Genomic DNA, 14,155 nt, shown 5'->3' with positions numbered 1-14,155 from the left:
GCTGGGAGATGAATTGAACAAGTATTTTGCCTCGGTCTTCACAATAGAGGATACAGTTAAAACTCAGAAACAGCTGGAAATCAGAAAACAGGAGTGTGGGATGAACTCTGAAAAAGCACAATTCCCAGGGAAGTGGTCCTCAGCAAACTGTTGGAGCTGTGGGCTGATGAGTCCTCGGGTCCTGCTGGGCTTCATTCTCGGGTCCTGCTGGGCTTCATTCTCGGGTCCTGCTGGGCTTCATTCTCGGGTCCTGCTGGGCTTCATTCCCGGGTCCTGCTGGGCTTCATTCTCGGGTCCTGCTGGGCTTCATTCTCGGGTCCTGCTGGGCTTCATTCTCGGGTCCTGCTGGGCTTCATTCTCGGGTCTGAACAGAGGGAGATAGTTGATGTTGTTCAATTTTCTAAACCGTCTGTCGCCATTACCCGCACTGCGCATGCTTCAGGTCCCGCTCCTCATTCACTCCGATTGTTTGGAGGACCAGCCGCTCCCGCTCGGTCATCCAGCCCCGCCCCCTCTTCCTATTGGCCCGGAGCTGCCGTCAATCAGTCCCGGGGCATTGTGATGTGGAGCATGCGCAGTGTCATTGCTGTCCTTGGCGCTTGTTTGTCCCGGAGAAGCGGAGTCAGCGTTAGGCGGTGGCTGGGAGGATTTGGAAACACTTTGTGGATCCGCAAACCCTTCAGAATCATTGTCAGCTCCCTGGTTTGCAGCTGCGGGGCTTCTCCCTCCCAGGAACAGGCCCAGGTTAACGGCCCCATCCTGGCTCAGCCACTGGAGGATGGTTCACATCAGAGGATGGGGGAGGGGGACAATAAATAAGAGGTTACACTTTGGCCTCAAATCAATGAGGACTCTGATCTCTGGGAAGGAAGGAAACCCTGGGAGGTGGGCGGGGAGGATTCACAAACACCCGCTGGAGACCCCAACACCCCCAATAAGAAGCTGCAGCTCCCTGCAGTGACCGGGAAAGAAAATAATTGATTTTATTTTCACTCTGTACAAAAGAGAATTGAACCCAGCCAGAATAGAGGGTGGGAGAAAAGATTTGTGAAGATATTTCACACTGGGTTTGCCAGGCTGACCAACTCTCTGAGAAAATGAAAGGACATCCTTCATGAGTCTGTCGGAGCAGGTGAGCAGTATTGTGTGCGGTGCTGCTGGAACTGTGTGGGTGGACAGGGGCTGGTTGGCAGCCAGAACAGTTGGAAGAGGGTGCTGCACACATCCATCTTATGGGTGAAACAGCGCCCATACGCCATGCAGCCTGGCACAGTGGAGTCATGGGACAATCCATTGAAATATGAGCTGATTGGTCAATGTGGGAGTTGGTTGCAGGACAGGGAGGAGGTAAAGTGTTCAGGATGAGGATTTACTGCTGCACAGGAACAAGTGAGGAAACGATGTTCCACAGAACATAGTTTCAAATTCCAGCATCCGCAGTAATTTGCTTTGATTCCAAATAAACTTATTGGACTTTAACCTGGTGTTCTGAGACTTCTTACTGTGCAAACTCCACAGAGACAGTCACCCACCGCTGGAATCGAACCCAGACTCAATGAGGCAGCAGTGCTAACCACTGTGTCACAGTGAAGGGAGTTTGCCGCAAATTTCGGGTGATAACAATGGACTGGATGCTGCTCAGAATGTGGAGCACTGCAGCAAAGTACAGAGAGACAGAGCAGCAAACTGGACTGAGAAATGGAGTCTGCAGACTGGAATTGGCAGCATGAGGAGAGGTTATTTAGTCTAACACTCACAGCAATCGACAACCCACCCCCATTACCGAGACAGAGATTACAAACACTCACCAACACAGCTCCAGTGAAACGTCCCAGGAAAAAGAGGGAATCTGTGGCAGTTCCTGTCCTGATATAGCCCCAGGACTGTCACTCAAACCCCCAACCCGGCCCAGTTCACAGCTCAGCCTCTCAGCTTGCAGCTTCCTGCACCTTGAGCCAACCCTGTCCAGGTGTGGGAGGGATGTGGAACCACAGAGTGGGGGGAGGGGTGACCACCTGCTGTGCCCCAAATAGTTTCTCCTTCCCCTCCCCCTTGGCTCTCTAAGGTCTGAATGTGGATGTGTTGATGGACATTGCAGAGCCTCACTGAACTTATCCTGGGTCACCCCCTCCCCCTGGGTTCAGTGTGTTCAGTTCGCTGCTTCTTTCCCTGCTGAACCTTCAGTTAATCAAAAACAGAAAGTGCTGGAAAACCTCAGCAGGTCTGATCGCATTTGTGATCATCCAGACTGGAAGCATTAACTCCATTCTCTCTCCACAGATGCTGTCAGACCTGCTGAGATTTTCCAGCATTTTCTGTTTCTGTTTCAGATTCCAGCATCCGCAGTATTTTGCTTTTATCTTCATTTAAACAAACATTCTTTCATGGCCTTTACCCTCCGTGCTCCTTTCCAGAGCTTCCCACCTTCTGCTATTGTCCCTGACTCCCACATTAACTGTCATTCCTTCCCTTTATCCCGCTCACATCCCGCTCGAAACTCAGGCTCAGAGTTTTCCCGCCATCTCCCCCTCCCCCAGCTCCCACATCCCAACACCCGGAATCTCCAACCCAGCGGTTCCAGTTTGTCTGGTTTGAGTTCAGATTTGCCGCAGCACCGACAGGATTTCACTTCAAACCAGCCGGAACTGACTGCTCACAAATCCCTAAATGTTTCTCCAGCAGCCCGGGCTTGTTAATGTTGTTTAAAGTCAGCGCCCAAATGCAGTTACTCTCCTCAGTTTAAAAAACTTCTCCGTTTAATCCAAAGTATTATTCGCAGCAGACATAAACACAAAATTGTGAACGTTACCCACCGCCCCCGCCCCCAACTCCCCCTCCCCCTCCTCCCCCCCCCCTCCCCCTCCTCCCCCCCCCCTCCCCCTCCTCCCCCCCAACGAGACCCGAGCTGGGGTGTCCTGAGTAAGAGACATCTGTTTCGGGTGTGACAATTCTTACACATTCTCTGGTTGACATAAAACGGAAAACGCTGGAAATTGCCTCCATTACCGAGACAGTGAGACAGAGATTACAAACACTCACCAACACAGCTCCACTGAAATGTCCCAGGGAAAAGGGGGAATCTGTGGCTGTTCCTGTCCTGATATCGCCCCAGGACTGTCACTCAAAACCTCAACGCCGCCCAGTTCACAGCAAATTGCTGCTTTTGCCAAAAGGGTCACTTGGACTCGAAACGTCAGCTCTTTTTGTCTCCTTACAGATGCTGCCAGACCTGCTGAGATTTTCCAGCGTTTTCTCTTTTGGCTGGAAATACTCAACAAGTCAGGCAGCCTCTGTGGAGAGAGAAACAGACTGAATGTGACCTGTCATCGGAACTGGGAAATATAATATTATTTCTCGCAACTGAAAGAGACACTTTACAGCCTTCAGAACAAAAGTGAGCTCAACAATTTTACACCACAATCTCTGCCCCCATTGTGTTCTGCGTTTCGTTGCTGCTTTTTTCACCTCATTTCCCTCTTGTTTACTTTACATTCAGACTATCGCTAACCGGCTATTCACACCTCATCCAGAACATCTTTTGTGTCTTTACTTGTCCCATTACCACTCGCTTTGGTCTTGGGCCGTGAAACATTTTGTCAGTTTGCAGATCTTTCATTTTGTTCTCCTCCACCTCCCTCTCTCAATTGATCATAGGTCAGGTTTGACAAAGGGTCATCTGGACTCGAAACGTCAGCACGTTTCTCTCCTGACAGATGCTGCCAGATCTGCTGAGATTTTCCAGCATTTTCTCTTTTGGTTTCAGATTCCAGCATTCACAGTAATTTGCTTTTATCTTGATTTTCTTTGTGTGGCTCTGGAGAGCGCATTGGACTTGAGACATTAGGGACAGAGAGAACTAGATTTTTCTCTCTCTCTCAGAGGGTCTTTGGTCTGTGGAATTCTCTTCCCCAGAGAGCAGTGGGAACAGAGTCATTGAATATTTTTAAGGCTGAATAAATGGATTCCTGATTGACAAGAGAGTCAGAGGACTTGGGGGGAGACAGAAACGTGGAGTTCTGACCTCAATCAGATCAGTCGAGATCTTGTCAAATGCTGCAGCAGAGGGGCCCAATGGTCCACTGCTGCTCCTCATTCATATGGATGTTTGGCTGTATGTTTCACTCTGTTTTTGGCCCAATAGAAGCTGCTGGGCCTGTTGACTATTTGTGGCATTGACTGTTTTATTTCAGATTTTAAGACTCTGTGACATGTCACTGTGTAATCCAACAATTAATCCAGTTCTCCTGGATTACTGCTCTGTAACATATCACTGTGTAATCCAACAATTAATCCCGTTCCCCTGGATTACTGCTCTGTAACATATCACTGTGTAATCCAACAATTAATCCAGTTCTCCTGGATTACTGCTCTGTAACATATCACTGTGTAATCCAACAATTAATCCCGTTCCCCTGGATTACTGCTCTGTAACATATCACTGTGTAATCCAACAATTAATCCAGTTCTCCTGGATTTCTGCTCTGTAACATATCACTGTGTAATCCAACAATTAATCCCGTTCCCCTGGATTTCTGCTCTGTAACATATCACTGTGTAATCCAACAATTAATCCCGTTCCCCTGGATTACTGCTCTGTAACATATCACTGTGTAATCCAACAATTAATCCAGTTCTCCTGGATTTCTGCTCTGTAACATATCACTATGTAATCCAACAATTAATCCAGTTCTCCTGGATTACTGCACTGTGGCATAGTGCTTAGCACCGCTGCCTCACAGCGCCAGGGACCCGGGTTCAATTCAAGTTTCAGGTCACTGTCTGTGTTCAGTTTGCACATTCTCCCCGTGTCTGCGTGGGTTCCCTCTGGATGCTCCAGTTTCCTCCCACAGATCAAAGATGGGCGGGTTATGTGGATTGGCCATGCTAAATTGCCCCTTAGTGTCAGGGGGACTACCTAGGGTAAATGCATGGCGTTAAGGGGATCGGGCCTGGATAGGATTGTGGTCATGCAGACTCGATGGGCCGAATGGCCACCTTCTCCACTGTTGGATTCTATGATTCTAGTTAGAAATCTCACAACACCAGGTTAAAATCCAACAGGTTTATTTGGTATCACGAGCTTTTGGAGCGCTGCTCCTTCATCAGGTGAGTCAATCGTCTATGATTCTAGATACAGACAAACTCACAGATGTATAAATATATTCACAGACACGCATATATGATTTCAAGAAGTAATTAGATATAGCTCATGGGGCTAAAGGGATCAAGGGATATGGGAGGAAGGGGGGAATCAGGATATTGAATTCGATGGTCAGCCATGATCAAAATGAATGGTGGGGCAGGCTCGGAGGGCCGAATGGCCTACTCCTGCTTCTTGTTTCTATCTTTCTGCACTCACACACACACACTGAGACCACCTGCTGGGCACCAAAATAATAACAGAAGCAAATCTGAAACTCAGTGTGTGGGTTTTATTGTGAAATGAGATAATGTATAAATATATCCCCATAGCTCCGGGTGGGAGTGGAATTGATGATTTTTTGACTGTCTGTCTGCACTGCTGCCTCACAGCGCTAGGGACCCGGGTTCAATTCCCGGCTTGGGTCACTGTCTGTGTGGAGTCTGCACGTTCTCCCCGTGTCTGTGTGGGTTTCCTCCGGGTGCTCTGGTTTCCTCCCACAGTCTGAAAGATGCGCTGTTTAGGTGCATTGACCTGAACAGGTGCCGGACTGTGGCGACTCGGGGAATTTCACAGTAACTTCATTGCAGTGTTAATGTAAGCCTTACTTGTGACTAATAAATAAATTTAACTTTTAACTTTAATTTTGTGAACTCATAGAATCATAGAATCTTACAGAGCAGAAGAAGGCCATTCAGCCCATCGAGTCTGCACCAACCACAATCCCACCCAGGCCCTACCCCGGTAACTCAACATATTTAACCTGCTAATCCTCCCGACACTAGGGTCAATTTTGCAAGGCCAGCCAACCTAAGCAGCACATCTTTGGACTGTGGGAGGAAACCGGAGCACCCGGAGGAAATCCACACAGAATGGGGAAAATGTGCAAACTCCACACAGTGACCCAAGCCGGGAATCAAATCCAAATCCCTGGCACTGTGAGGCAGCAGTGCTAACCACTGTGTCACTGTACCACCCAGTGCTCTGAGGTTGAGTTTCTTCTTCAAACCTAAGAAGATTCAGTGTCACATCAGGGCGGGGAAAAGGAAGTCCATTGGCTTCAGATGGATAAGGGTAAAAGTTAAGATCCCAATTTATTCACTTTATTCCTTCAAGCTGAGGTTTACAAAGTGAAAATTCTGCTGTTTACAGCAGTGACTAAATAAGCAATGACACTCATCCTATATTTAAATTAGTCTGGAATACACCTCAATTTCACACATGTTAACAGCTTTCAAGCATTTGGAACCCCAAATGTCTGCTGATGTGTCATCCAGAGCTGTTTTCCTGGCAGTTTGTGTCAGTAGCAGGCTGCCGTTACCATCCACTCTTGGGCAGGGTGAGGAGACAGCTCCGACACCGACCTCAGCTGGAATGGGAATTGAACCATACATTAGTCCGCAGGCCAGCAATGCTGCAGGAATTGCAAAGGGGTTGCACAGAGGTCCAGAATTAGAAGAGGGGGTTGTGAAGATGGAGGAAGCGTCTGCAAGACATGGGGACATTTTGGATTATCTCAAAATTACAGAATGTGGGAGACCAGTCAGGAATGTGTTGAAATTGTCAAGTCTGGCAGTAATGTGTGGATGTGGGATTCAGCAGCAGATGAAGGGCTGCACGGTGGAACAGTGGTTAGCACTGCTGCCTGACAGCAGTGGGTTTCTGTGTACGTTCTCCCTGTGTCTGAGTTTCCTCTGGGTGCTTCCGTTTCCTCCTACATTCCAAAGATGTGCAGGTTAGGTGGATTGGCCATGTTAAATTATCCATTCGCATCCAAAGATGTGTAGGTTAGGGGGGTTAGCAGGGTAAATGCACAAGGGTACAGGGCCCATCAAGTCTGCACCGACTCTCCAACAGAGCATCTTACCCAGGCCCTATCCTCGTAGCCCCACATATTTACCCCGCTATTCCACTGTGTTACTTATTCATTACAATAGGGACCAGAGTCTGAGGTTATAAATGGGTGAGTTTACTCCAATAGTAATTCTTTCGACATCTGCCAAGTTTACAGCTATTAACATCCTGCCTATCAAATAGCTCCAGCCGACATATGAGAGGACCAACATTCAGAGCTTTTAAATCTTTATCCTGAAGTTACAAAACAGACTTTAGTCATCGGCCTGCTGATACATCGGCACATTCACACAGGGGTGGATTGGACTGTGATCTGTTTATTGTTCATCTTTAGTTCAATACAGTTTCTGAGTGATTTAAATTTAAAACAAGGTCTGCAGGCGTGAAGGTTTATTGACACATGAATGTGAGATGCTGTGGGGCATTCTACAAGTCCAACAGGGTTGATTTACATCAGAAAAACTCCAACTATCAGGATAAACATTATTTAGTTGGGATGTAATTAACAGCAGCAATAACAGCAGAATCACACCCCTGTGATCACTGGTGAACCCGCTGGTGTCTCACCAGGTTGTATGACTGGGTGAATCTCTTTCCACACTTTGAACAAGTGAACGGCTTCTCCTCACTGTGAACTTGTTGGTGTCTCAGCAGAATGGATGACCGGGTGAATCCTTTCCCACACTCAGTGCAGGTGAACGGTTTGTCCTCAGAGTGATTTCGCTGGTGTGCGAGCAGAAGTTTTCTGCTTTTAAAGCTCTTCTCACAGTCAGAACATTTGAACGGTCTCTCATTTGTGTGAACAACTTGGTGTGAAGTGAGAGAGGATAAACAAGTGAATCCCTTCCCACACACAGGGCAGGTGAACGGCCTCTCCCCAGTGTGAATTCGCTGGTGTACAGTGAGGTCGCCTGATCGCCTGAAGCCAGTCCCGCAGTGAGAACACGTGAATGGTCTCTCGTCAGAGTGAACACATTGATGGTGACGCAGTTCCTCAGAACTTTTATAGCCCTTCCCGCAGTCTGGACATTTAAACGGTCTCTCTTCACTGTGAACTCGTTGGTGTTTCTGCATGTTGGATGATCGGTTAAATCCCTTCCCACATTCAGAGCAGGTGAATGGCCTCTCTCCAGTGTGAATGCGCTCATGTGCCACAAGGTGGAATGATGTCCTGAACCCCTTCTGGCAGTGGGAGCAGCTGAACGGTGTGGAACCGGTGTGAATGTACTGGTGCTCCCGCAGTGTGCGTGGAGTTTTAAAACTCTTTCCACACTCAGGGCATTTAAACTCTTGTCGGTGTGAACCCGCTGGTGTCTCTGCAGGGCAGAGAAATCTGTGAATCCCTTCACATACACGGAGCAGGTGAAAGGCCTCTCCCCTGTGTGAATGTGTCGCTGTATCAGCAGGGCCGATGACTGAGTCAATCCTTTTCCACATTCAGAGCAGGTGAACTGCCTCTCCCTGCTGTGAATGCGCTGGTGTGTCAACAGGCCAGCTGTCCACATTCAGAGCAGGTAAAAGTTCTCTCTCCAGTGTGAATGTGTTAGTGATTTTCCAGGTCAACTGGATAATTGAATCCTTTCCACAGTCTCCACATTTATACGGTCTCTCCCTGGTGTGACTGCGCTTGTGACTCTACAGGCCAGATGATTGGTTGAAGCCTTGTCCACACACAGAACACGTGTATGGTTTCTCCCCACTGTGAACGGTCCTTCTTTCTTCCATGTTGAAAGGCTGATGATGTTTAGATCCTGATGAATCGAGACACTCTGTCAGATCTTGATGTGATCCTTGATTTACAATTGTCTGTCATTCCTCACGTTCTAATCCCTTGAAAAATGAAGTGAAAACAGAAAGAGGGAAACATGAGAGACAAGCCATTAAAACACAAAATACGAAATTCAGCTGAACTAATCTGGTAAACTGTGGAATTGGGACTAGGAAATAGTGGATATGAAAGCTGCTGGATTGTGACAAAGCCTCAAACTGTTCACCAATGCACTGAGAGAAAGGAACCCTCCACCTCTTCAGAGCTACAAGAATTCAGCCTTTATGTGTGAAGAGGGAGAGGTCGGGAGGAGGATGACGAAGAGAGACTTTATACATCAGCAACTCAACCAGGATTTTGGCAGAATCTCCTAAACCCACAATCTTCCCCACCTGGAAGTACCAGAGCAGCTGGAACATGGGAAAACCACACAACTCCCTGACTTGGACAAATATCACTGTCCCTTCAATGTGACTCTTACAATCATAGAATCCTACAGTGCAGAAAGAGGCCATTCGGCCCATCGAGTCTGCACCAACCACAATCCCACCCAGGCCCTATCCCCATATCCTTACATATTTACCCACTAATCCCTCTAACCTATGCATCCTGGGACACTAAGGGGCAATTTAGAATGGCCAATCAACGTAGCCCGCACATCTTTGGACTGTGGGAGGAAACCGGAGCACCCGGAGGAAACCCACGCAGACACAGGGAGAACGTGCAAACTCCACACAGACAGTGAGACCTGAGCTGGGATTTGAACCCAGGTCCCTGGAGCTGTGAAGCAGCAGTGCTAACCATTGTGCTACCGTGCCGCCCCTGGGTTAAAATCTGGGTTAAAATTCTAATACTCTTGCATTGTGGGAGCACCTTTACTATATGGACTGCAGAGGTTCAAGAAGGCGGCCAACTATCACCATCACAAAGGACAATTGGTGATTGGTAAGATATCTCTGTCTGTGATAGTAATTCAGTAAGAAGTTTAACAACACCAGGTTAAAGTCCAACAGGTTTATTTGGTAGCAAAAGCCACACAAGCTTTCGAGGCTCTAAGCCCCTTCTTCAGGTGAGTGGGAATTCTGTTCACAAACAGAATTTATAAAGACACAGACTCAATTTACATGAATAATGGTTGGAATGCGAATACTTACAACTAATCCAGTCTTTAAGAAACAAAACAATGGGAGTGGAGAGAGCATCAAGACAGGCTAAAAAGATGTGTATTGTCTCCAGACAAGACAGCCAGTGAAACTCTGCAGGTCCACGCAACTGTGGGAGTTACAAATATTGTGACATGAACCCAATATCCCGGTTGAGGCCGTCCTTGTGTGTGCGGAACTTGGCCTCAACCGGGATATTGGGTTCATGTCACAATATTTGTAACTCCCACAGTTGCGTGGACCTGCAGAGTTTCACTGGCTGTCTTGTCTGGAGACAATACACATCTTTTTAGCCTGTCTTGATGCTCTCTCCACTCCCATTGTTTTGTTTCTTAAAGACTGGATTAGTTGTAAGTATTCGCATTCCAACCATTATTCATGTAAATTGAGTCTGTGTCTTTATAAATTCTGTTTGTGAACAGAATTCCCACTCACCTGAAGAAGGGGCTTAGAGCCTCGAAAGCTTGTGTGGCTTTTGCTACCAAATAAACCTGTTGGACTTTAACCTGGTGTTGTTAAACTTCTTACTGTGTTTACCCCAGTCCAACGCCGGCATCTCCACATCATAGTAATTCAGGACAGATACCTGGGCCTTGCCAGTAATGTCCACTTCCAAAGAATTTTTTATTTTTTTGCAAATCTGTATGAAACCTGCAAGTTCATACATTCATAAGATATAGGAGCAGAATTAGGCCATTCGGCCCCTCAAGTCCGCTCTGCCATTCAATCCTGGCTGATATGCTTCTCATCCCCATTTTCCTGCCTTCTCCCCATAACCTTTCAACCCATAACCAATTAAAAATCTGTCCAATTCCTCCTTAAATTACTCACTGCCCAGCATCCACCGCACTTTGGGGTAGCAAATTCCACAGATGAAAGGAAAACAAGGAAACAAAACCCATGACCGCTACAATCTAGGAGGACAAGGACAGTGGACAGGTGGGGAAAACCACTACCTGGAAGTCCCCCTCGAAAGCACTCAGCATCTTGACTTGGAAATATGTCACTGTTCCTTCAATGTCATTGGATCAAAATCCTGGAATTCCCTCCCCAACAAGACTATGGATGTACCTACACCACATAGACTGCAGCGATTCAAGAAGGCAGCTCACCACCACCTTTTCAAGGGCAATAAATGCTAGTCTCACCAACGACTAGAATCAATTGAATGATTTTAAAAATGACTTGGAATATCCATGAGAAAACAATCCTGACAGTTACTCAAATAAATACTTCACTCAGTCACACCAGCTTCCGAGTTTACATTTGACTGGAGTGGTTGGATTTTGCTGTCATTGCTGCTGATTGTTGAAAACTTTGGGGCATTTTCCCAGTCCATTACGCAAACCAGCCTCCCATCCATTGACTCTGTCTACACTTCCCGCTGCCTCGGAAAAGCAGCCAACATAATAAAGAATGCCACACACCCCAGACATACTCTCTTCCACCTTCTTCCATTAGGAAAAAGGTACAAAAGTCTGAGATCATGTACCAACTGACTTAAGAACACCTTCTTCCTTGCTGCCATCAGACTTTTGAATAGACCTACTTCTCATTAACTTGATCTTTCTCTACAGCCTAACTGTGACTGTAACACTACATTCTGCACTCTCCCCTTTCCTTACCTATGTACAGTATGCTTTGCCTGTATAGTGCACAAGAAATAATACTTTTCACTGTACACTAATCCACGTGACAATAATAAATCAAATCAAAAAAGAACCCCACACACCCTCTCTTCCACCTTCTTCCATCGGGAAAAAGATACAAAAGTCTGAGATCACGTACCAACTGACTCAAAAACAGCTTAATCCTTGCTGCCATCAGACTTTTGAATGGAGTTGCCTTATATTAAGTTGATCTTTTGCTACACCCTAGATATGACTGTAACACTACATTCTGCACCCTCTCCTTTCCTTCTCCCCTATCTGCTCTATGAACAAAGAACAAAGAACAGTACAGCACAGGAAACAGGCCCTTCGGCCCTCCAAGCCTGTGCTGCTCCTTGGTCCAACTAGACCAATCGTTTGTATCCCTCCATTCCCAGGCTGCTCCTGTGACTATCCAGGTAAGTCTTAAACGATGTCAGCGTGCCTGCCTCCACCACCCTACTTGGCAGCGCATTCCAGGCCCCCACCACCCTCTGTGTAAAAAACGTCCCTCTGATGTCTGAGTTATACTTCGCCTCTCTCAGCTTGAGCCCCTGACCCCTCGTGATCGTCACCTCCGACCTGGGAAAAAGCTTCCCACTGTTCACCCTATCTATACCCTTCATAATCTTATATACCTCTATTAGATCTCCCCTCATTCTCCGTCTTTCCAAGGAGAACAACCCCAGTCTACCCAATCTCTCCTCATAGCTAAGACCCTCCATACCAGGCAACATCCTGGTAAACCTTCCCTGCACTCTCTCCAATGCCTCCACGTCCTTCTGGTAGTGCGGCGACCAGAACTGGACGCAGTACTCCAAATGTGGCCTAACCAGCGTTCTATACAGCTGCATCATCAGACTCCAGCTTTTATACTCTATACCCTGTCCTATAAAGGCAAGCATACCATATGCCTTCTTCACCACCTTCTCCACCTGTGTTGCCACCTTCAAGGATTTGTGGACTTGCACACCTAGGTCCCTCTGTGTTTCTATACTCCTGATGACTCTGCCATTTATTGTATAACTCCTCCCTACATTATTTCTTCCAAAATGCATCACTTCGCATTTATCCGGATTAAATTCCATCTGCCACCTCTCCGCCCAATTTTCCAGCCTATCTATATCCTGCTGTATTGCCCGACAATGCTCTTCGCTATCCGCAATTCCAGCCATCTTCGTGTCATCCGCAAACTTGCTGATTACACCAGTTACACCTTCTTCCAAATCATTTATATATATCACAAATAGCAGAGGTCCTAGTACAGAGCCCTGCGGAACACCACTGGTCACAGACCTCCAGCCGGAAAAAGACCCTTCGACCACTACCCTCTGTCTCCTATGGCCAAGCCAGTTCTCCACCCATCTAGCCACTTCTCCTTGTATCCCATGAGTCTTAACCTTCTTAACCAACCTGCCATGTGGGACTTTGTCAAATGCCTTACTGAAATCCATATAGACGACATCCACGGCCCTTCCTTCATCGACCGTTTTTGTCACTTCCTCAAAAAACTCCACCAAATTTGTAAGGCACGACCTCCCTCTTACAAAACCATGCTGTCTGTCACTAATGAGATTGTTCCGTTCTAAATGCACATACATCCTGTCTCTAAGAATCCTCTCCAACAACTTCCCTACCACGGACGTCAAGCTCACCGGCCTATAATTTCCTGGGTTATCCCTGCTACCCTTCTTAAACAACGGGACCACATTCGCTATCCTCCAATCCTCAGGTACATCACCCATGTCCAAAGAAGCGACAAAGATTTCCGTCAGAGGCCCAGCAATTTCACCTCTTGTCTCCCTGAGCAGTCGAAGATAGATGCCATCAGGCCCTGGGGCTTTGTCAGTTTTAATGTTCCCTAAAAAAACCTAACACTTCCTCTCTTGTAATGGAGATTTTCTCTAACGGGTCAACACCTCCCTCCGAGACACTCCCGGTTAACACGCCCCTCTCCTTCGTGAATACCGATGCAAAGTATTCATTTAGGATCTCCCCTATTCCCTTGGGTTCTAAGCATAATTCCCCTCCTTTGTCCCTGAGAGGTCCGATTTTCTCCCTGACAACTCTTTTGTTCCTAACGTATGAATAGAATGCCTTAGGATTCTCCTTAATCCTGCCTGCCAAGAACATCTCGTGACCTCTTTTTGCCCTTCTAACTCCCTGTTTGAGATCTTTCCTACTCTCTCTGTATTCCTCCAGAGCTCCATCTGTTTTCAGTTGCCTGGACTTAACGTACGCCTCCCTTTTCATTTTAATCAGATCCTCAATTTCCCTGGTTATCCACGGCTCTCGAATCCTACCTTTCCTATCTTTCCTTTTTACAGGCATATGCCTGTCCTGCAGCCTTATCAATAGTTCCTTAAAAGACTCCCACATGCCAGACGCGGACTTACCCTCGAACATCCTCTCCCAATCAACATCCACCAATTCCTGCCTAATCCGGCTATAGTCAGCCTTCCCCCAATTTAGCACCCTGCCCGTAGGACAGCACTCATCCTTGTCCATTACTATCCTAAAGTTAACAGAGTTGTGGTCACTATTTGCCACATGTTCCCCTACCGAAACTTTGACGACCTGA

At 47.1% G+C, this 14,155-nt stretch overlaps 1 protein-coding gene across 2 annotated transcripts in view; it reads left to right on the top strand.

Annotated features, from left to right (window-relative positions):
- The first annotated feature begins 590 nt into the window (after positions 1-590).
- The window catches only part of LOC144484402 (uncharacterized), a 529,373-nt gene continuing 515,808 nt past the window's right edge, over positions 591-14,155 (top strand). Inside the window, exon 1 of one of the 2 annotated variants that reach the window (XM_078202930.1) lies at positions 591-690. The gene's annotated coding sequence lies outside the window, so the exon portion shown is untranslated. Of the gene's footprint in view, positions 703-14,155 lie in introns of both variants that reach the window. The other variant, XM_078202932.1, reaches the window with a different exon arrangement.

This window comes from Mustelus asterias, unplaced genomic scaffold, assembly GCF_964213995.1.
Source record: "Mustelus asterias unplaced genomic scaffold, sMusAst1.hap1.1 HAP1_SCAFFOLD_106, whole genome shotgun sequence".
NCBI lineage: Eukaryota > Metazoa > Chordata > Chondrichthyes > Carcharhiniformes > Triakidae > Mustelus > Mustelus asterias.
Note: the sequence above shows the minus strand (reverse complement) of the source record. Positions and strands in the feature narration are given on the sequence as shown.